Below are 25,251 nucleotides of genomic sequence, written 5' to 3'. Positions count from 1 at the left end.
AGTGTGAAGAAGTTACAGGCCAAATATCAGATAAACTGATCAAAGTCGGTGATAGCTAGGTAAGTAGTACATGGTACCTATCTGATAAAAGATGCTGCCATGTGGGCTACGCTACTGGTCATGAACAAAGAGGAAAGAAAAAGATGTATAGGCACAGATGTGATCAGAGGGATAACCATGGGTTCATATATCATGTTTAATCCAGGAACCAATGACCTATTTGCTCTCAATTTGGATCTTTTGGATCTGCAATTATTTGGTACTCCTAAAATTTTCCATGAAGAAACACAGAGATTAAGGGCATTTGAAATGCCTTTATTTCAATCCCTGGAAACCCTCGCTATCCTGAGTTAACAAAGGGAAAATCTGGAGATAAAGACGGACACACGTGTGATACTTGTACCTAGCCATCTCTATGAGGGCAACTATCCCGAGTTTATATACCAGGGCAGCTTCTCACAAATCAGTGTTAGGCGCACTGGTGTTGAATGCTGGTCAGTCTCCACCTGGTACTTTATAATTACCTCAGGTAGACCGCTCAGTACAGGTATTAACTAAGATTATCACACCAGGGGCACTGGTCAAGACATATGTATAGGGTTTGTGGCTGTACATACAAATGTGGCTTCAGTGTAATTTACTTAACTGTGTGAGCAATCAGCTAAGTCATATAGTGAGAAGGAAGACAACATCACACACGCACACTACATCTACCCTAATTCCTTGGCTTTTTCCCATACGAAAGAACAACTTTCACAGCAATTTATTCACATTTTTAATTTGATTCTGGACATGAAACTTCATTGGTTGGATTGGTCAGTTTCAGGGCTTCTCAAAGAGTGTAATTGTATCTGTCAACACAGAATAATGCCTTCAAAATATGCTCGAATAAACGCCTTGCAAACATGCGAAAAGGTTGAAGAACTACAGTAGCTACACTTAAGTGACTACTGCATCAACGTAAAATTTACACTGGCCTGTACATGTATGGGTGATGTTTAAATAACATTTTATTTTCCTTTCACTACTAATAATTACAGTTAGATATTGCACCCTGTGGAGATGACAAGTTCAAATTATAAATAGAAAGCCAAACCGCTGTGATATAACCACTGCATGTATATATGGACTTGAGCATGACCACACACATCTCATTAATGTACATGTACATTTTCACAATGATCACTGTCCTTACATATATATATATACATATATATATATATATATATATATATATATATGACATTCCACAGATATGTAGTACATATAAACTTCTAGTGATGGATTGATGGACTTGATTAAAGTACACTTGACCATTTCACAAGCCTCCTATGAGCTCTTGTCCAGAAAACACATCAGGAATTAAACCCCCTGTATATGTAACTGTCTCACATGCTGCTTCAAAGTTGAGGGAAAAGTTGCCCTAGCAGTAAAATGTAAAAAATTCAAAAATGTATGGTTGGAGACACAATTAACTGATGATATACATATACGTACAGTGTTCCAACATTTATTACCATATTTGAATGCAGCTCAAGGTCTGCCAGCAGCCTGCGGATGGTCGGGGGTTCATGCCCACTTTCCTCCCACCACAATGGTGGCTGCCAGAGTACATCTATATGTGAAATATTCATGAGTACCGTATAAAACACCCATCAAATAAATAAAGAACATTTCACTTACAATATGGCTGTGAGGATAATGGAAAAACTGGCTGTGGGCACGTCATGTTAGTCAAAGGTCAGTGCTCAGAACTTAGGGCATGCATTCTTGGCCAATTGGCCAGCAAGGGTGCTGACACACATGTATCTGTACTTATTTCATTTGACCTGATGCATAATGTGATACTCAAGAATTTTTCACATATACAATGACATTTTGTGAGTGCCTGAAACCAGAGTGCCTGACATGGGTTAACAACAACAACACTGGTGACAGACATTAGGTCTTCAACAAACATGCAAGAGGACATGAAATTTTATTTCCTTAATGGGACAAAAAGTTTTAACTGTTACACAAGGCAGACCTAAAGAGAAATGATCAAATATATATAGAAGTGCCAGTATATATAATTATCTACAGATGTACCAATTTTTAAAAGTTGAACACGACTCTGTAAAGTTATCCTTGTTAAATACAAAAACTGACTAGCCACAAGGAAGAAAGAATAAGTGACACAAAACTAAGACAGCTGTAAGATGATAAGCTACTGTACATTTTTTATTCATTTATACATTTATTGCTTATTAAAAACATGAAGACAAAAAAGAGCAAACTCATTACAATTATTGAGTTTTAACCAGATGATTAAAACTCTGTCCTTATCAGAATCTAATACACTTGACTACAAAAACATTGTTAGAATACTTGTTCATGTAGGTGTAAGGTGTGCTGAAAAGTGAAAAAGCCTGTATATGCTTGTTTTGACATGTCTCACTATTGATAATAACTCGCTTTATATCAAGATAAACCTTTCTTCAGTCTTAAAGCTGATATTTTGCTACAAGGTATTGAATTTGCATAAGAGACCACCTCACATTTGAAGTTTGCACATTCAATGTCCATCTGTAAAGCTTCGTCATTTAATGGTATTTGAGATGAATTATAGCCTTAAATGGCAAGACATTTCAGGCACAAACAAACAAACACTTAAGAGTGATGAAAATTTAATTTATCTCCCCCTCTTTCCATGACTCATAGAGAGATGGCTATTTTTATACTTGACCAACCAGACTATCTTCTTTAAATGCAAACCCACTGATGAATACACAGATAATACAGATACATGTGGTAGTCAACAATTTTATAGAAACATTCAAAAAAGTTACAAGTGTGTTTTGCATCTTTTTGCATGCATACTGTTCTACCTACATGCCTATTACATTAAAACAATTCAGCATGTATGTCATGTACAGTTTAATTAAGATTTTCTAGATTCAGCTGTTACCAGTGGCCAAGTGGGTCTGTTATACATGTAGGCTTATTAGCTACCCCACTGATGTGAGATACATATTGTATATCAATAGGTATCCACAGCCCCACGGAGATAAGAACGGGCAGTATCACGCTCGCATGTTGAAGTTCATAAAGCCACAGGTCGAGTATTGAAATCTGATGTTTATCTGGAGATTGATGACAAGTTAACAAGTCACATTTGTACATATTACAGCTAAAATTAACTTAGATCCTATAATAGAGCACAATGGTGACCGTAACATCTAAGGTACGTTTATTAACTTTACATATGCATGTTTTGTGCTGAAGTAAACATTATTTCACCAATGAAATCATGAGTCACAGAAATTTTTCTAACAGACACCGAAAGCTGGATTCAATCCTGTAATACCGTTAATCAGATACCATAGTGAAGTTAAACAGACACATTTTAGACATATCTGAGAAGATTAGACTTGTTAAACATAAAGCTGCATATGTGAACATACATTACCCAAACTTACATTTTATATTTATAAGTCAATAGAACAGAGGAAGTTGGTGGAGTTTGCCGAATAAGTTTTACATGTACACTACGCACTTACATTAGTATGTATATACATCGATCTGTCCATCACACAATCTCCTGTTTGCATGTGAAAAGTAATTTTCTCATATGATGATGCATGATAAAGGAAATCATCACGGACCATGCATTTGTACTCACATTAAAGAATTTATTTATTCAATTCTTTGACTGGTGTTTAATGCCATACAGAGTACTCAAGAACATCACTTATACGAAAGTGGCCATCATTATGGTGGGAGTGAGTGAGTGAGTGCTTGGGGTTTAACGTCGTTATTAACAATATTTCAGTCATGTGACGACAAAGGAATCCTTAGAATGCATGTAATGTACCTCCTTGTCGCAGGACGAATTCCCACAGCTATTTTATCTAGTGCTGCTTCACTGAGATGCCTTACCAAAGGCAAGTAAGCTGCCCCGCCCAAGCCATTATACTGATACGTGTCAACCAGTAGTTGCACGATCCCCTTCATGCTGAACGCCAAGCGAGGAAGCTGCAACTTCCTTTTCTAAAGTCTTAGGTGTGACTCGACCCAGGATTGACCCTGTATCTATCGCTTCCGAAACGGGCGCTCTACCAACTGTGCTAGCAGGGCTGGTCATTATGCTGGGAGGAAACCAGGGAAAATTCATGAGTTTGAACAAAACAAAACATCTATAACTTGCCACGTACTGGTCATATTTTTTTAAGGCAGAGCTTGTGCCACTGATCCAGGACTTGAACCTGGGTCTTATGTGTCACAGGATGTAAATGATATATCTACACTCCAACAATGTCAGCCAGGAAAAACTTTTGACAACATAACTGCACGTACCTTTTTTCTCTCTTTACTTCATATTATTCTGAATTATACTACAAGCATTTTAATCATTAATTTTAAATAACAACTGTGTTCATATACTGGTAATGAACAAAGGGTTAGGTTAAATTTGCAATACAGCTGCAACGTTCCACAAAAAGTTTGCAATGTTGCTCGGCACTCAGGTCCTTTGATAAACGCATGGCCCATGTTTATAAAGACAGGATGATGAAAATTTGACTGACAGACCAAACAATCAACAGACTGAAATGTCACAGGTAATAAAGGTGACTGATATTTCTGCAGAGAACAGCATACACTACTATCTACCATATGCCAGCTAATTTTTTAGCTGAATCACGTGATACATTTTACAATCTAAGGGATTTTCTGCTAGTCAAGGTCTGAATGGTTTTGTTAACACTCTGATGCACTTCATTATACTAAGTCATACAGACACCTGGACAGGATTTCCACTACCTTGTACATGTATACCCTTGTAAAATTAAAAAATCACATCATCTCAGTTGATCAATTATAACCAGATAACAAATAATGACATTTTATTTCCTTTAAAATATCAGGTCCACTTTCATAAGAAAGATCTAGGTCATTAATTTGATTAGATTCCTTAAATATACCTATCAACATTAATTTAATCATTCAGGTCAAACCAGTTCACACGATGGACAATGGATGTTGTTAGGGTACTAGCTGTAGGTCAAGCAGACAAACTGATGGTAACAGCCAGCTCAATGGTATTTTTGATAAAACCAAACTCTAGCTGATAGTCCATTACTATAGTCTTCTTCTCTACAAACATGCCTTACACATCAATGCTCAGCAGAAATGTATGCTGCCAAAATTAACATGATACAAAAATACCCTCACGCTTGCTGAGTCGTGACACAAAGGTACACACCAGGGCATCTAAAGTTTCGAGTCATGCTTGTTATCTACATGTACATAGATTTACACAGCGACTTTCAAACAATGTATATATACCTATCTTTCAGAATTCTTTAGTGTTGTACAAACATAGCCCAAAAAAAAAAAGCTACCCAACGACCAGAAAGTTTTATTTAAATCTTCAAAAGTGAAGCAATAGAGAACAAGGGGAAGTCCACTTTCAATGAAATGTAGGCTACTATAAATGTGTGCTTAAATCGTTTCTGCTTTTCAGATAGTAGAATGAGGGTATCAGATTTCCTAGCTGTCGTTGTACAAATAGCTCCTCTTCTCTTGACACACTGATCCAGCTAAACCTGCTCCTGACAGCCATGCCCTGAATGGTCCTACTGATGTTGTCATATGATATACACCCTCACTCCTCATCCACAACTACCAACACCACAAGTGCAACTTTAATACTAATAATCTGAAGATAACCCCTGTATTAGTACGTGTTCATTCACACATCAATATCCACTATCAAACGACACAGCAACAGGGTGATCCTCACCATCACTATATGTGTGTAAACACAATGACATCCATCACAAAACAGGACTATCTGAAGATAACCCCTGTATTAGTACGTGTTCATTCACACATCAATATCCACTATCAAACGGCACAGCAACAGGGTGATCCTCACCATCACTATATGTGTGTAAACATATCGATATCTTTCACAAAACAGGACTATCTGAAGATAACCCCTGTATTAGTACGTGTTCATTCACACATCAATATCCACTACCAAACAGCACAGCAACAGGGTGATCCTCACCATCACTATATATGTGTAAACACATCGATATCCATCACAAAACAGGACTATCTGAAGATAACCCCTGTATTAGTACGTGTTCATTCAGACATCAATATCCACTATCAAACGACACAGCAACAGGGTGATCCTCACCATCACCATATGTGTGTAAACACATCGATATCCATCACAAAACAGGACTATCTGAAGATAACCCCTGTATTAGTACGTGTTCATTCACACATCAATATCTACTATCAAACGGCACAGCAACAGGGTGATCCTCACCATCACTATATGTGTGTAAACATATGGATATCCATCACAAAACAGGACTATCTGAAGACAAACCCTGTATTAGTACGTGTTCATTCACACATCAATATCCACTATCAAACGGCACAGCAACAGGGTGATCCTCACCATCACTATATGTGTGTAAACACATCGATATCCATCAAAAAACAGGACTATCTGGAGACAACCCCTGTATTAGTACGTGTTCATTCATACATCAACATCCACTATCAAACGGCACAGCAACAGGGTGATCCTCACCATCACTACATGTGTGTAAACACATCGATATCCATCACAAAACAGGACTATCTGAAGATAACCCCTGTATTAGTACGTGTTCATTCAGACATCAATATCCACTATCAAACGACACAGCAACAGGGTGATCCTCACCATCACTATATGTGTGTAAACACATCGATATCCATCACAAAACAGGACTATCTGAAGATAACCCCTGTATTAGTACGTGTTCATTCACACATCAATATCTACTATCAAACGGCACAGCAACAGGGTGATCCTCACCATCACTATATGTGTGTAAACATATGGATATCCATCACAAAACAGGACTATCTGAAGACAAACCCTGTATTAGTACGTGTTCATTCACACATCAGTATCCACTATCAAACGGCACAGCAACAGGGTGATCCTCACCATCACTATATGTGTGTAAACACATCGATATCCATCAAAAAACAGGACTATCTGGAGACAACCCCTGTATTAGTACGTGTTCATTCATACATCAACATCCACTATCAAACGGCACAGCAACAGGGTGATCCTCACCATCACTATATGTGTGTAAACACATCGACATCCATCAAAAAACAGGACTATCTGAAGACAACCCTTGTATTAGTACGTGTTCATTCATACATCAACATCCACTATCAAACAACACAGCAACAGGGTGATCCTCACCATCACTATATGTGTGTGTAAACACATCGATATCCATCACAAAACAGGACTATCTGAAGACAACCCTTGTATTAGTACGTGTTCATTCAGACATCAATATCCACTATCAAACAGTACATGGCTAGGATGATCCCTATCATTACTAGAAATGTGCTAACACATATAACACAGAATGTAAGCCATAACAGCTTAAGATATGCAATGTTATAAGCACCCTTCACTAGTATGTTAGCTAGGTTTTAAATAGGTTTTTAAAAAAAAGATGCGCTAATGGAGTACCAAAGTATATATAGATTGTGTGCATTATAAAATCAACCTTTTCTGTACTTGGTTATGAATGATATAATCAGTAAAATATCCACGACATCATCTCTTTGGTTCACCTAAAGTATATAGAATGACTCAAATACAAGCATCATACATAATAAAAATAACACTAATGAATCAAATACAAAAAGAGAAAGAGAGACCTCTCTCATATGTATACAAATCAATGGTATATCAAATTTTTAACAATTTACATAGCCTTCTATTCACAGTTATCATTATGACACGCATTTACTGCATCACCTATGCTTGAAGTCAATTTCGTTGGCAAATTGCGAGTCAAATTACTCCAGTGCAACAGGTAAACGAGGCTTAATGAACCCATTTACCTGCTTTATTTAGGGACTTAGCCCTCATTATGCAAATCAGCACCAGTCATATTTAGGTCGTCGTGCACAAATGAGGCAGATGAAAACCAGAGTTATCTGAGTATTACTTTTTTATTCAGATTTTCTGAACTACTCATTTCTGACATTGTTTAATGATAATTAAAGAAAAGACTGAATACTAAAATGAATCATGCCAACAAAATTAGATCTTTTTTCCCGCTTAAAACTATGTCAACACATTTTGCTGCTCAGAAGACATGTGGATCCTGGTTTAGTGGGCTCAGTAGCCACACTATATCTGGCCTCTTCTCCTGCTGGTCAAACCTGTAGTGATACTAATTAATCATTCAGGTTATCTTCAAATTTCATCGTCACACACGCGTAAACACTCTCTCTGTCATCACAGACAAAACCTGACACATAACGTGACCTTACTTGAACATACTTTATAAATCTCAGTTTTAAAAAAACCTGTTAAAACCTTAGATAAATGAAATAAACATATCGTAAATCTTTGTTTCTACATCATGCAGAAGAAACAGTTTTTATTTTATCACTCGGAAGACATGGCTTCTTTTGTCTATATATCTAAGAGAAGAAGAAAAAAAAGCGTTTTTTTTATTGATGAAAATCCTCATGTCTCTTAAAGTAAATACTCTATTTGTTCTTACAAATGTTTTGTGGCAGGTAAAAAGTTCTGATTTGCAGACAATGGATCAGACAATCTTAGGCGCGTGTCATCTGTCAAACGAAACAATAACTTCACAGACATATCTCTGACAAAATTTATATTACTCCTCAATGGCTGGTATTGTTCAATGTGTCAGAATGTGCTGCTAGAAAATAGATGCAGAGGTAAGAAGAAAACTTTGATATGAAAATTCCCAAGCAGAACAGAGAAAGGGCAAACAGAGGACAGGTATATTTGATCCACAAGACAATATGCCTATTCAATTCAACTTCAGATTTGACTTTAACTGACAATTCTGAAATCGTAAGTCAGACCTGAACACAGATGCTGCATGATGTTCCCCTGCTCCCATCCCCCAATCCATCCAGGCACCTCGATGATGACTGAAATACCTATACTACAAGAATCAAACCTTACAGGAGTAAGTTAGCATCCACTCAGCCTGGACAAAAGTCAGGTAGAACAGCTTTGTTACAACTTGCCTTTTAACATTCTGAGGAGCTAATGAACTTTTCAAGTTAAGGTTATTAATAGAATATAGAAAAGTTAATATTACCCTGCACCTTGGTAATTAACATATAGGCTTTACAGCCAGAGATCCACCTTTCAGTCATTTGGACTGGCAAAATTTATTAGGTCTTCATATTTCAAGTGGCATATAATTCTGACTGGACTCACAACATAATTAATGTATGAGCCTTGTTGCATTGAATTGGAGATGCAAGGGGACGCCAGAATGAGAGCAGTGTCATCGAGTATTAATTGTGACATAAGGAAAACTTGGCATGGCTGATGTGATGATCTGCAGGATGTTGGGTCTTGTAAAACAAAACTGGAAAAATGAAGGTCTAATTGGACAGATGAAAATTTGTGATGTTAGTCTGGAAAAAATACAGAAAATACACTGGCAAAATTCTCAAATAAGGTATCATGGAATGGCTCCGCTTTAAAAATCCTAGCTAACATTCTGTACGGAATGGTAATGCTGTGCATACTGGCAGTTATACTCTTTACTCCATTTACCTAAAGAAATAAACTGCAACCTTTATGAAGTGGGTCAGGTCTACAGGGGTGGAAGGGAGGGGGTGGGGTTAAGATTCACAGCTATTTCAACAATCCAGACAGATCAAATATAAGACACATACAGGATGAACTTTGAAGCCCCTTAGCTCATTTGAGAGTTCAGGTCAAGCAGTATAGCAAACACAGGGTAGGAAAACTGTTTCTTTATCAAGACCAAGCCAATATCTAGTTACACAAATTTTATGGTTGCCACACAATTCAACACATTTATACAAGAAAATTGCCTATAGTCTCCATATGAATTCCCACAGCAATGTGAGCTGTAGAATTTATTTACACACAGTTAAAGGTTCACTACAGGAGATTTTATTTTTTTATTTGATTGGTGTTTTACGCTGTACTCAGTTAAAGGTTCACTACAGGAGATTTTATTTTTTTATTTGATTGGTGTTTTACGCTGTACTCAAGAATATTTCACTACGACGGCGGCCAGCATTATTGTGGGAGGAAATCGGGCAGTGCCTGGGGGAAACCCACGACCATCCGCAGGTTGCTGAAAGACCTTCCCACATACAGCCGGAGAGGAAGCCAGCATGAGCTGGACTTGAGCTCACGTGACTGCTTTCATGAGAGACTCCTGGGTCATTACACTACGCTAGCATGCTAAGCAACTGAGCCAGGAGATTTTAGAGTATGAATCTGATTTTAATATCAAACAGAAATCAGTCATTGTCTCATTATAAACATTTTTTGCCATTATAAAATTCATGTAGCAATGTTGCAGCAGCCTGCAGATAGTTGTGACTTCCCCAGGCCTCTGCACGGCTTCATAGCTCACACCTTAATTGCATTGCTATTGCATAAGTGAAAATATTCTTGAGTGCAGCATAAAACTTCAATCAAATAAATAAATAATAAATTCATGAAATACTGCCTTTGTAATCAATCAATTTACGTGACATTAATGTCAGGAGTCATAAGAACAATATCCTGTCTAAGAAGCCATTATGATTCTTTAACAGTACTAATGTCATTTTGTAGACATGTCAGCGGTGTACATAATTCACAGTATAGCCTGCATAAATCAGTGTTTGGAGCTTTGGAGACAATAAGCATGCAGCTGATTGTACTGTAAGGGCCATTCAGGTAGTCTTACATGAAGTTTGATGGAGACGTCTTGCCTATACATCAATATGGCATACACAATGTACTTGATCTGCATGCTAATGTCATATTTAGGAAAGGTAATTTTATACTTGCCTAATGGTTTAATTCAGACACTCCATGAAAGTAACTTACTAGAGCCATTTAATAAGTAAAATATTCTTGTGTACAGTGTACACAAAGCAAATGGGTCAATATTAATGGGTCATATTTTGTTAAGTTGACAGATGAGGCGAAAAATGGTTAATCATTTCAATAAGTATCTGCTGGAGTGTCTATGCATGTATCTACAAGCAGAGATGGGTTTTCATATAAAAGCTTTAAACCTGCTCACAAACTGTCAAGAAACGACAATTGAATCACCACAAGTGACTGCATTATCCCCTTTCATACCAACTGTTAACTACCATGCAGAACAGAAGAGGCAGCTAAACCTATTCATTTTCTACCCTCCTACCTGATACAGGTGAGTGGTGCTTGCTCCTGTCTCATAGGTTTGTTTACACCTCTATCTGCATGAGCTCTCCAGTGCGATCATTTGTCTCCCCCACCCTCCTTACTCAATCTGGTGTTGGCACACCCTCAGGTAACTAGGCTTAGCTCTGGTTCATGCCCCCTCTTATCCCCAAAAACACTTTCTAAAACCAGCAAAACCTGTCTTGCCAAAAACCGTGAAAGTTTTACAGCCTTTCTAATACTTAAAAGGGCATTTGCAGCCACAGAGCTTCAGTTCTGAAGACCAGGCTCGAAGTATTCTTTGGATATAATTTTTTTTTTAAACCATCATGCCTTCTAAAAGGTAATAATCAGCATGTTTGATTGACAGCTGCATATTATTCTTTCATAAAGGTATGGTGTCATCTTACATCTAATAACGACATCACCTTGCTTTGATGTCCATGTTTGATGTCAGTGTGTAACACAAGGTAAACGGCTTGATACTGTTTCACTTTCTACACATATTTGTATTGATCTGACCTATATATGCAGAGTAAAGATACACAGTCTCAGGTATGTTATGTTACAAAGAAGCTAAGCACCAATAAAGGCTTTCTTTAAATGCTTGTACTCTGTGCAGAACACTTCGTTTATCAGCGTATAAAATATTTTTATCTAGTTTACTAGATAAGCACCACAGGCAATTGAGTGAAAGTGCTAAAGGAACACATTTTCCTCACATCCAGAAGAAGAAAACAAACAAAGAAAAACAACAACAAAAAGGACCTCTCAATGTCTGGATGAGAACTGTTTGTGCTCTGTAACCATTCATCCCAACCAATCCCAAACCATAAAGTGTGACCAGATTTATTGCCATAAGGCTTTTGAGAAATGTTTATGTAGAACCTAATCCCGCAGGTTACAATGAAAAGACCAGTGTGAAACTATCAACAAAGCTCTCATAAGGTGATGTATACATGGCTCAGATTGTAAAAGCCATAGTATAAACACTGAACCAAGGCAAATAAACTTGAGGAATTACAATTCTATATGCAACTCAGCATTTCTTAATAACAGTTGTTGAACTCTTGAATCCGAACAGCATATTTCTGTTACACACTGGTTTGATTGCTCCATGAACCTCTCCATGAAAAATAAACGTGATCTTTACAAATTCACTCCACTGGAGAAAGCTTTCTGATCATGAACAACTGCTCGCATTCAAACAAACTTCTCTAAATTTTACTCTGTAAATCTATTTCAAACCCAGGTGAAAAACCTGAAAACAAATAATGAGTATGTCTGAATCTTGTGTGTGGCTTGTTCAACAAACTTGATGGCTAGCCAGGCTTAACCACACTCTATGTTTGCCAGCTCGGATTTTGCCTTGCTGTTTTTAAGTGAATCATCTCGCCCACAACATGTTTTCTCCCCCCACAACTCTGGTTACTACAACTCTTTTTGAGGTAACTGACAGCAAACAGCCTCTCCACAAATAACACACAGGCTGAAGGTGCCCCTAACCTCTCATTTGCACGATCAGTAAATTTACCTTTAAATGTTTTTCTTTAAAAGTAAATAAATACCAAAAAAAAAAAACAACAGCTTAGAAGCTAATCCGGCAAAAATAAGGTTTAAAAAAATTGCTACAAACAAGATGTTGCAAAGATGTGTGTACTTGGGAAGATAAAGGGAGATAACACTGGAGAAGTATTAAAAAGTTAAGATAACATGCAGAAAGTCTGAGAAAAGAACCTTCTGTAGAGAGGAAACTGGCCAGTATGATCAGTAATGCCTTTAGGCAACATACACTGTACACTGCACTTGATGGGAGTTTGATCGTGATGATAAAGTATAAGTACTGAACAACCCCCATAAAAACAGCAGTCCATCTCACCTGAAGGGTTTGCTTTAACACCTGTACCTGTACCTGTACCTCAGCTGGTAGCTTCTAGTGACCATGCAGGCTCTCACCAATCCTCACACATCATTATCAGCGCCACAATTAACGTCGTGGCTAAATCGTCAAAACCCTCAGCAAAAAATGATCCAATGTCAAGCAAGTTATGAATACTGCCATAGCCAGATTAAAGAGTGTTTTGATTGTTCTGATTTTTTTTCCACTCCAGGTACCAAATATTTTTATTGTTACTCGTGGCAGTAATGCAAGGTATTTACATGTACCTGATCTTCCCATATTATCACACACAGGCTTGGTTTTCTACCTAATGTGTGGTCCTTTATAACATTAATACTTATCTTAAAAGACTTTTGGCTCTATATTTGCTATTATTATCTCCTAGCTTGCATGTACACGAAAACACAAAAAATATATAAGCTGACCATCTGAAGGGACAACCACCCTAAAAAAAGCCTAAAGTATACACAGTTTTATTGTCTGAATTGTCCGAATATGGATTAACAGTGCAAACTGAAAAAGTTACATCTGACTTTGTAGTACATCTGCTTAGGTTGACATACAGATTGTTCAAAAAGTGACCACAACCCAGACCAGGTGTACAGCAATCAGCCATACATGAGCCTCCTAATCTCTTACATCAGTGGGTCACATTGATCTACACTCAAATTTACATCCAAATCTGATGATTACTGGACTTAGAGACTCAGATGAATTCATTCAGAATAAGCATTATGATGAGTCAGCCAGCTTGTAAGGACATTCAAGAGCAGGTTGTAAGATATGCACAGGTATGCAAACATGTTCAATGTCCGAAACACGAGTTACAATAACCCCATTGATATATGTGCATGATATCCAATGTCTCACAAACTCAGCCATGGCTGGTCAATCAAATTTATAATGAGACGGTCTAGATGACATGCCGTTAGCTATTAAGCTTACGTGTAAATGCAATCAAAGTTTAATTTATCTGCACGTTATTAAATGACGCAGCCTTAAAAATTGTAAACTGTGTTGATGAGCTGAGTAGTTACTGAATGTAAATAACCTACCTACTCACTTTTATGCTAAGTGAAACAGCAAAGGATTTTAATGCACAAAAAATGATTTACAAGCTGGAACACAAAAACTTCACCTCATCATCAAGAATAACAAGAACACCTGGCCATGCCCAGCAATAAGAACAATGACTTTAGTTGGGTTATTTGAATGAGCAAATACCTGCCTTATCTGTGAAAATATACTTTTGCTGACTGTAAACCACACCATCCACTCACATCAAAACATGAAAATATATATATGTATATGTGGGTGTTGGGAGTGGGTGTCTCCTTCCTTGCCAACTTCCCACACTTGACAGATGAAGTTACATGCTCAAATTCAGCTATGACTGGTTTGTGTGCTACCATTGCGTAGGGCTCTATCTCCTCCACACACGACAGTTCCTACATTTGAAAAATTTTGCATGAGTGAAATATTCCTAAATAATAATATAATCCTGTAAAACTCTAATGCAATGAGTACACCTATACACAGTCATGTTTACAAGAAATCAATCTTAGTCTTACATGTGCATATACCAATCATGTCAATATTTCAGGCTTGCATTATATATATTCATGTGCAGCGGTATGAAAAATATGACAAAAAAAATGTACCACTTGCTTTTCCTTCAGTTGATGTCAAATTTTATTGTCAGCATTGACTAACTACTATATTAAATTAAAAAATTTTCAAAGTGTAAAAACACCTAATACTGCAACAAAGCACACATGCATAAGTTTGAGTTATTGCCAAAAGATATTGCTGGAGAGACTGCAGAAGTTATCTCCCCTCATTTGACGTTCTAAGCTCACATTGGATTTTAACACTGCTCTCAAAACATATGTAATGACCTGAATTAAAAAGGTTGATGACATTTGTAGTTAGGAACTTATTCAACAGAAGAAAAATTAAGAAATTTTTATGACTAAGTTCCAAATTTTATGCTTATGAATTGTACAAATGTACCAATGTAACAAAATCCTGCAGATAACTGCTACATTTATTCATTTATTTGACTGGTGTTTTACGCCGTACTCAAGAATATTTCACGTATACAACGGTGGCCAGCATTATGGTGGGTGGAAACCGGGCGGAGCCCGGGGGAAACCCACGACCATCGGCAGGTTGCCACACGTACAGCCGGAAAGGAAGACAGCATGAGCTGGACTTGAACTCACAGTGACTGCATTGGTGAGAGGCTCCTGGGTCATTACGCTAACGCACTAATCAACTGAGCCACGGAAGCCCCGATAACTGCTACAAACCTGGAACGCAAATTTACTGTGCCAAATAAGTTGAGTTCACGAAGGCATGCAGAAAACAATGAATGACTTCCACAGGATGTGTGTCACATTAACTGCTACAATCTGTCTTTTTGTCAAATGATTTCTCTATTGTGAACACAACAACCAGATATATATGAACATTTTGACCTCATGCACAAAAAATACCTTTAGGTATTGACTTTTGAATAAGTACACAAACTGAAACAGTGTAATTCCTCGCATGTATTACCATATAAGGTCTGTGGAAACAATACTACCATTGACTGATACACAAACTGATACTTCCCCCCCCCCCCCCCCCCCCAACCACCGGCTAGGTCTTACTTTAATAAATAAGTATGTGTCATGATAGACAGAAAACATTTTTCTGCTTTTAAACTATACGTATGTTCCGTTCCACTTTTGATTCAAAGCCTTTTAGCCAAAGCTGATGATTCATACGAGTGATGCTTAAAAGGAAACAAAACTAACAAAAAAAAACCCTTACAAATGAAGTCCTTCAGACTGGCACGGCAACATACTTGAAACCGAAAACGCCAGTCAAAACTGAAATTATATTCACCTAACAGGTAATCACAGTCTCCTGTCAGTCACTACAGAAAGCTGAGAATACTTAAAAAAGAATTATGCAATGTAAGAGACTGGAATCTATACTTGGTTCAAAAAAAAAAGAAAGAAATATAGCAGTTACAAAGTAGTGCTGCACACAAAAGGAGCTTCTCTGGTTACTACATTCCTTGGGTCATCTGAGTGGTGTAATTTTCACATAAGAATTCCTGACACAGTTGTGACTGGGGACCAAACATGAGTCCGATAAAGAGGAAGCATCATTTTCTGCACCTAACATAGCACGAGAAAACAAGGATGTGTGAAAACTTTTTTTTTTTAACAAAAGAAACAATATTTTTTCACTGAATAACAAATTACCACATTTAGGTATAGATAACTGCAGGTTATTTCAAGTCACTCAGATGTTTTCCAGGTTTATTATGAAGTCAAGATATACCCAAAACTTGGCCATATTGATACCTTGGTACCTGAGGAGCTGGCTTGCTCAGCATAAGGAAATAGCTCAAATGCTGGTTTACACAAACATATTTCCTTTTACTAGATAAGGTGTCACATGGAGTGCCACACGGGGTGTTATATGGGGTGTCTTAAGCAAGATGTTCAGTGAGGTAGCACTATGAATATGTTGGCATCACTTCAGTGCCTCGCCACAATATGGCACTGTACTGCCAACATGGATATTAAACCTTAATCATACATTCATTCCCTCAGGCACCGCAAGCTATTATGTAAGAGAAGAAAACAATGTCAAAAAAATAAAAAGTATCAGAAGCAAACAATTAACTGCAAAAAATTAACATATGATCACAAAGCAATCCTACTGGTTTGGGAGAATGGCTGTATATGATATTTATTTATTTGATTGGTGTTTTATGCCATATGCTGTATATGATAGGAAAACACAAATAGCACTTATCGTTATACAGTCCGGTCGTGTTGCGGCTGATTCGTACAGGGAACATGAATGATATAATCAATAGTTCTGCACTAGTGGCTTTATGGGATAATTACAGAACCATCCCCCTACATATAAACAAGAGTTCAAAGAGTGCTGTAAAGTTAGTAACCTACAAAATATGGAAAAAACCAGTTCTTCCCCTAATTCCTCAACCTTTTGCGTATGAATCAGCAACTTTAAGTGACATTTTATAAGCACCTTAGTCAATTTCATTTTCGAGACAAACTATATTAGGGCCAATCTTCACAAAAAGTATAATTTTATCAGTCTACACAAAACATTGTGCTCAGAATATTTATTTATTTACCTTATTGGTATTTTACGCCATCTACAAGAACATTTCACTTATACGACTGCGCCAGCATTATGGTAGTAGGAAACAGGGCAGAGCCCGTTGGAAATCCACTTACATCCAAAGATTGTTGACAGACACACACACACTAAATTGCTTAAACAATCATGGATCTTCCAACAATGCAAAAAGTTCTAACAATTACAGTACCAGTAATTAACTGAGTGTTACTGGCCTGTCATCACATTTCAATCTACACATGCAATTACCACTTTTGGTGATGCAATGGTTTACATATACATGTATGTTCAGTGTATATAGCATGTAAATGTTAACCCAAGAGAGTCCTGAGCTTTCATACAGCCAATGTACACCTATCTACAAATACAGATGTTGAGAAGCAACAGGAATACAACATGTATGTCACTGCAATCCAGGGTTCTCAAATTTTAGATTCTGAGAACTACCTTCTCATAGGGATATCAATTTCCTACATTGCATGTACATTTTAACTACTTCACCACACATGTATCACCTTATTCTGAAGAAAGGCTAACTTCTCTAAAACATGCAACTTTTATCTATATCAAATTAGATACCTGTAGCACTATTAGAATAGATCCCCATGACCTTTTTCTGACAGTAACCTATTCTTAAAGAAGTGTCTGTTGACTGTGAATTTTCCATTCACAGACGTAAGATTCCTGTTCTAATCAGGGAGATTTACATAAGTGTGTTAACCTTCTGGCACTTAATCCACAAGTTCAATGAACACCACCTGAAAGGAATACCTGAAGGTACATACAGATTAGGATCAAATAGTTTACTGAAGATACTCCAACAGGGGACTGGTATATCTACGATACCGGAGAAGTGGTACAACAGAGTTTGTACAGGTTTACTGAAGATCCTACAGGACAACCTGCGCAACAGAGGACAGGTCTACTGAAGATACAGGACAACCTGTGCAACAGAGGACAGGTTTACTTAAGATACAGGACAACCAGTACAACAGACAGGTTTACTGAAGATATAGGACAACCAGTACAACAGGCAGGTTTACTGAAGATATAGGACAACCTGTACAATAGAGGACACGTTTATTGAACATATAGGACAACCAGCACAACAGAGGACAGGTAAACTGAAGATAAAGGACAACCTGTGCAACAGAGGACAGGTCTACTGAAGATACAGGACAACCTGTGCAACAGCGGACAGGTTTGTTGAAGATACAGGACAACCAGTACAACAGACAGGTTTACTGAAGATATAGGACAACCTGTACAACAGACAGGTTTACTGAAGATATAGGACAGCCTGTACAATAGAGGACACGTTTACTGAACATATAGGACAACCAGCACAACAGAGGACAGGTCCACTGAAGATAAAGGACAACCTGTGCAACAGAGGACAGGTCTACTGAAGATACAGGACAACCTGTGCAACAGCGGACAGGTTTATTGAAGATACAGGACAACCAGTACAACAGAGAGGTTTACTGAAGATATAGGACAACCTGTACAATAGAGGACACATTTACTGAAGATATAGAACAACCAGTACAACAGAGGACAGGTTTACTGATACTACTGAGATACAGGTACTAATTATATCAGTTGTACAGGGGATTAAGATAGACGTCAATAATAATCCCAGGTACAACTGATATAACTAGTACAACAGAGGACATGTTTATCTACTGAAGATACAAGATAAATAATATGGATACAGGTCAAATCGTCCAAAAATGTTGGTCAAATCATCCAAGATATAGAGTCATATATCACAAAATATACACATGAGCAGTCATATTGTTCAAGACAAATAACAGATGAAGTGATTCTCAGTAACCTTTCAACTTTTATGGAAAACCTTGTGAAGAGCTATACCTATTTATATAAATGATGCTCGTATATCAATATGGTGTTTGTATTACCAGTTTAACAAAAGAATATCTTCAACCCAACCCAAGGTGTAGACAGACTGATCACTGAGTTGAGCTCCCATACAAAACGAAATTGCTTCCTTTAATTCTGGATTAGGTCAGATTAATTAAGTTACACTTGGAACTGGCATGGAGCACTGGAGATACAAGATAGGACAAAAATAAAGCTGATTAAGCAACAGAAAAGTAATTGAAAACTGAACACAACTTTAAGAAGTTTAAGAAGAAATGCCTACAATCACAAAAAGACAAAGAGCCATAGAAATTATTCTCCAAGAAAAAATGTGTACAATCACAAAAAAAAGAGATCTACACTTAAATGAGACTTAAAAGCATCCTGGCAGAAACATTTTCTACATACATTTGGAGGTTTTGATTGTGTGGTAAACCATGGTGAAACTAACCGTGAAGGTTTGGTTCCTGTTCGCATTCTTATAGCGCACATTGCAAAACAGGATTCTACATTACTTCCCCGTGAAAGAAAAAACACAGTATTTAGCAGAAATAGCATTTAATAGTTAGCTTCTATGACCGGAAAAATTTTTGTTCAAATTAGATACCTATTAAGGATATTATTAACATTTCATAGTTTCCGTGAGGTGAGTGACAGGAGGAAACCAGAGTGCCAGGAGAAAACTGCCAACCTGAAGTAAGTTACAGATACATGTATGCCTGCCATACTGGTGGAAAACAAATGGTTTTAAACTAAGGTGAGGCTGCGCAAATTACCACCTGAGCACCAAAGACCACCTATATCTCACATCTGACTTGGCTGACTGATGTAATAAGCTACAGGCGCTGACACACAGGTGCGTGCACAATAATCACATATTACAAGTTTTTAAAAACACACAGCAATCAATGTTGTAACAACTATTATCTAGGGGTTAGCGCTCGGGGGAAGCACTACATCACCATCCACAGAGACAAAAAGGCAGGTCAGGATGATACGCCTTCCCCCCATAACCAGTGATAATGACATTATAATAATTACAACTTTATCTTGACAGCTGCATTCATACACAAGGTTGCCTGACACTCTTGTGCTTTGTTTTTATGACCATCTTCAATTCACTTGCATAATATAAATGTCAAGCATAAGGAACAGTGTTAATAATAGAATTCATAGGATTTTTTCTGCATTAAAGTTTCTGCATTAAATTTTTTCATTCACTGTGCTGTATTATTGGAGTGAGTGAGTGAGTGCTTGGGGTTTAACGTCGTGAGCTGTATTATCATTATGAGGGATAGTTATATCTGCATTAATTAATTTATGATTTATAATTCAAATATAAATTTTATAAGGACCTCCTTTGATTATATTAATTAAACAAAATAATGGCATCAAGATAAAATCTAAAGACAACACAAGATGTATTTCTCCAGACATCTACATCAAAAGAATCACATTTTTTTTTCAAACTTGATCTTAAATGAAATGGAGAACTTTAAAATCACGCACTATTGAGAAAACAATGATGTGCATCTATCTTATGCACCGTTATCATTTGATTTATGCTGTCAATGCAGAATTATACTCCCAAAGCACCCTTTATGGTTCCAAACAGGTTCCAAAAAAATGTCCCATCTATCAGAAGTCTAGACTCCCGCAACAAACTACAACTATAATAATAATCGTAGAACCTTAAAAAAGGTAGATGTGAAGTGATAATGAAATGATGAAAGATTAACAAAATATGATTAATTAGTGATACTGGTTGGGGAGGGGAGGAGGAAAGCTTCTATGATCAATGTATCTGCATTAGCTGATAGCTTCATCCAGACAAACCACTTCATTCAACAAGTTTAGACCAATCCTTGGGTGCCCCCTAAGTGTTGTATCTGCTACGTGGACAAAACATCTTGTGCAGAATAGGTAGTTCTGCTTAAAAAACTCTCACTTCTCTCCAGTGAAATGTCATCTTCACGAGGAATGTGTGAAACGAGGGAGTGCTCATGTCAGAGTAGTGTTCTTTAGAGGGAGGTTAGAGTTGATTACATCCGGAACCGGCTACTGACAACACATACAGTCACAATGTATATCTATGTTATGAAAGTGCATGTGTAAGTTTTCTGAACTGAGACAATAACTATATGTAGCTGTGTAAAGGTGGAGAAAACTTAAAAATTACATAAAATTTGGATGAAAGACAGTGAAAAGTTAGTTGTAAATATGGTCTCCAATATTTTGTTCCAATTTTTTTTAAACACAAAAAGAAAAATTTGTTTTTGGGATCTCTTCTTGGTACATTATATACTGTCTTTGCATAATAATGTTATAAATAGTGATGAAAAAACATATTTAATAAATATATTTGTACTAGAAGTTGATCTTTTCTGCTAACAAATGTGTTCAACATGGATTTTGATCATATTTTCATTTTTAATATACTCATAAATAGTATCATAATTCAGAACAAATCGTAATTTTGGATATAAAGAACAAATTTACATTCAAATAAATTTATTTGCATGCATCTCCCCCTTATGTAAAACATTATTTTACTTTTCTTATTATTAAGACTATATATACAAAGATGTAGTCCCAAATACCCATCAAGCAAAAATATTTTCAAACACCCTTTTTTCCTAAAAAAAAAACAAATGAGAAAAATACTGAAGACCAATTTGTTATCAAACACATCAGGCACCTCATTATATGAATGGCTGGTATCATAAAAGATAGGTTGTCAACAATGTCAGCAACAGAGAGAGAAGACAGAAAAACAAACTTACAGACCTTATTTGTTGCAGTTACAAACTTTTAGAAAAGTCACATTAGGTACACATTACTTGAATTTCAGCTTGGAATGAATGTATTTAATAAGTTGATTTCAAGTTGTCAATATTCAGCAATTTGTAAATATCATAACAGTGTAAAAACATTGTTATAATGGAAGATTAGATTTGCAGGACAACAAAGAACTACCTGGTTCAATAATGATAGGTCTACCATTTGAATCCCAACAAAATAAAATAATGAAAAACAAAGCAAAACTGCATGTGGGCAATATTCGTCTTCTTTAAAATTGATGAAAAACGTCTGTTAGGTTATGCTGGACCGAAAACCACTTTAATTACAAATAAAGATTTTTTTTCTTTTCTTAAGAAGAGTCATTTTTGCATCTGAGGTCATGTATGCAAACTTTTAACAACATATGTACAGTGTACATCTATCCAATATTTGTAATGCACAGTAATTCACTGAAATTTGAACAGAGAGTTTGAAATGCTCAAAAGGTATTAGTATATAATCAGTGGAACTTGAATGCATGGACTAGGTGACCACTTGTGTGGGAAAGGATTTGTTGGTCACGGGATGGAGAGGTGGGGTTGTAAAGCAGGGAAGGAAATATGTGCACAGACCTGGTAAGACCACCCCGATATTTAAAAACACAATAAAACCTGACATCTTCCCACAGCCTCTGTCCTTAGATGACCCTGTACAGCTTATTAATCTACTCCAAATACATATCCTTACTTTTCTCTCAGGCTAAGCTAAAAACATATAAGCAAACACACCCTAGCTGCTTGTCCTAATTTAATGTTAATGTAATATTAAACAACACACAAAACATACACTTTTTTGTGTTAGCGTTATTATCACAATTAACAAAAGCTTAGCCCATAAATAGTTTTCCACAGTTTACATTTCTCACAGTTAGCAACAACAGAGATTTTTATTTGGTATCTTTTGCCCATTATAGCGTTCATATCAAATCTTGCATTCATGAAAAGTTTTACAAAGCATCATTTCAAGGTAACTGATCTGTGAAAATGTAGTGAAGAAAACTCTGAAGACTAGCTATAAATCATCTTCTTATCATGATAAACAAAGCGTATACACCTTCCCTTGTAACTTTCTTCAATTTAATTAATTTCTCTCAAATTTGCAAAAAAGTTTAGCCCACTTTTCACATCTTTGATCTTTACATTTCAAAGCATAACATTTCTCAGGTTAACAGCACATCAACAATTAAACGTAACATCTAATATTAAACTGACAACCATAAATGCCAAATATGGTTAATCATTCAGTGACTAAGAAAACATGATATACAAGCTGAAGATGAACATGGAATCTGAAAGAATATATGTATGTAATCAGATTTTGGTTGAACGCAGTGTAATGTTGATATTTTCCAACAAATTCGCCTCACCAAACTATGATAATTAATAAACTACAATAGATTTGAACACAAATATGTAAGAAATCATGAGAGTAATACAAGAAGAATTCATGCAAGCCCACATGAAATAGTTCCCTTAATATGAGGCATAAAACAATGTAGCAAGGCTGCACTTGTGTATCATGAGTGGAGACTTAAGGATACAATAGTTGCACTGATTGGCTATATGACAGCTCTCGTTTTCCATTCAGTATTCAAACTACACCACATACTCAGTTCTGTTAAAGCTGTATTGCAGGCATCCTCAGCTTTATCTCACGACATACACTCAGAGTCACCCACATGCCCAGTCAACCATCACTTTATCACCACTCATAATAGCCTTGTCAGCTTCACGTATGACTACACTTAACTTCCCAGCTAGCTACTCCATTTTAAAAGCAAGGCTACATAAGGTATACTTAATATCAAATGGGGACAAAAGTGAGATCATAAATTTTCCCCTTTAACTTCCTTCAGTGGCCATTAAAAGTAAAGGTTAATACAAATGTAACAAGGTTATGTTGAAAACAACTTAACTTTCTCTTTAAATATCTATGGATATTAATTATGTTTGATAACAGAAGTAGTATTTACATGTGTATCAAAATGTTACCTCAAAGAACAACTGGAAGATGTTATCAACATAGACTTATGCTTTATATTTTGAATAGATCTACAAGTCTTAATACAAATATCACAATTCTTGCCATTCAATTCATTCATCAAAAGTATGATAAGACACAATTAAAGGAAAAGATATTAAAAAAAAGGTGCTACTCACCTGACACATTGCTGATCCATGGTGATTTGTGGACAGTAAAACTGATACAATGGAAAAGTCTGTCTGAGGGCCACTGCTACAGGCTGTCCACAGTTGATGATATTTTGTTCAGGTATCTGTCTACTTGCGCCGCATGTCTGGCTCAGATCTCAGAGTATTTACCTTTAACAAACAAGAACGGTAGAGCTGTTGTGTAAGATCAGTGAATGCGGCAGGCTAGCCTGGTAACTAACCTCTCAGCATATCCGTTTACCGTCCAGCACCTTCAAACTGATACGTCCTGGAATGTTGTTAATTCAACTGCGGAGTTCCTGAACCATGAAGATGAATAGAGCGATGGATTTAACTGCTTTAAGCACAGCTTTATACGCGCCTTGATGGCATTTTCACCTGCATTAGGCAAGCCCAATTTGCCGAGAGACAATGAGGGAAGTGAGGCGACTGCGTCGAACCAGTTGTAGTTCCTTGAATTCCCAAACTGTGCGTACTGGAATGCGTAGTGAGCTGATCGGACCTGTGTTAATTACACTCTTCTCCAGTCACTTGTGCATACAGCCTCTCTATGTGCCCATCCTACATCAAGCACACACCTGACTTTATAACCCCATGTCCATTACTCTCACCTAATGACTGTATAATGTGACATAAAGTAACAACTCATCAGTGAACTATCTCTTTTGGAATACGTCATACTTTCAGGAAATGAACACAAAGAGAGCTTTTAAGTTTCCCCCTTCATCGCAAAACACTCTCAGTCAACCTCAGAAAAAGCTGTCCCAATGACAAGTGTATTTGCAAGACATCAACCCTCGCCAACGACTGATCTATGATTATTGTCCTTATCATAAATAATACCTCATAACCACTCAAGGGTAAACAACCACGCATATTTTCATGCAGTGTTTCAAAGCTTTGTCCAGAACAAATCAGTAACACATACCAAGGCCACTTTGACGTCAATAACACTTCAAACACATGAAAAATTTCTTGAAATATTTTTCAAGCAGAACATTTAATTGTACTGGGAAACACCATCA

General features: G+C 36.8%; 1 protein-coding gene across 1 annotated transcript in view; it reads right to left on the bottom strand.

Moving 5' to 3' along the window:
• LOC135466610 (uncharacterized) overlaps positions 1-24,374 on the bottom strand; it is a 50,578-nt gene extending 26,204 nt beyond the window's left edge. The window contains exon 1 of the mRNA XM_064744186.1: positions 24,215-24,374. The gene's annotated coding sequence lies outside the window, so the exon portion shown is untranslated. The remainder of the gene's footprint in view (positions 1-24,214) is intronic.
• Positions 24,375-25,251: the final 877 nt, after the last annotated feature.

Source organism: Liolophura sinensis, chromosome 6, assembly GCF_032854445.1.
Source record: "Liolophura sinensis isolate JHLJ2023 chromosome 6, CUHK_Ljap_v2, whole genome shotgun sequence".
NCBI lineage: Eukaryota > Metazoa > Mollusca > Polyplacophora > Chitonida > Chitonidae > Liolophura > Liolophura sinensis.
Note: the sequence above shows the minus strand (reverse complement) of the source record. Positions and strands in the feature narration are given on the sequence as shown.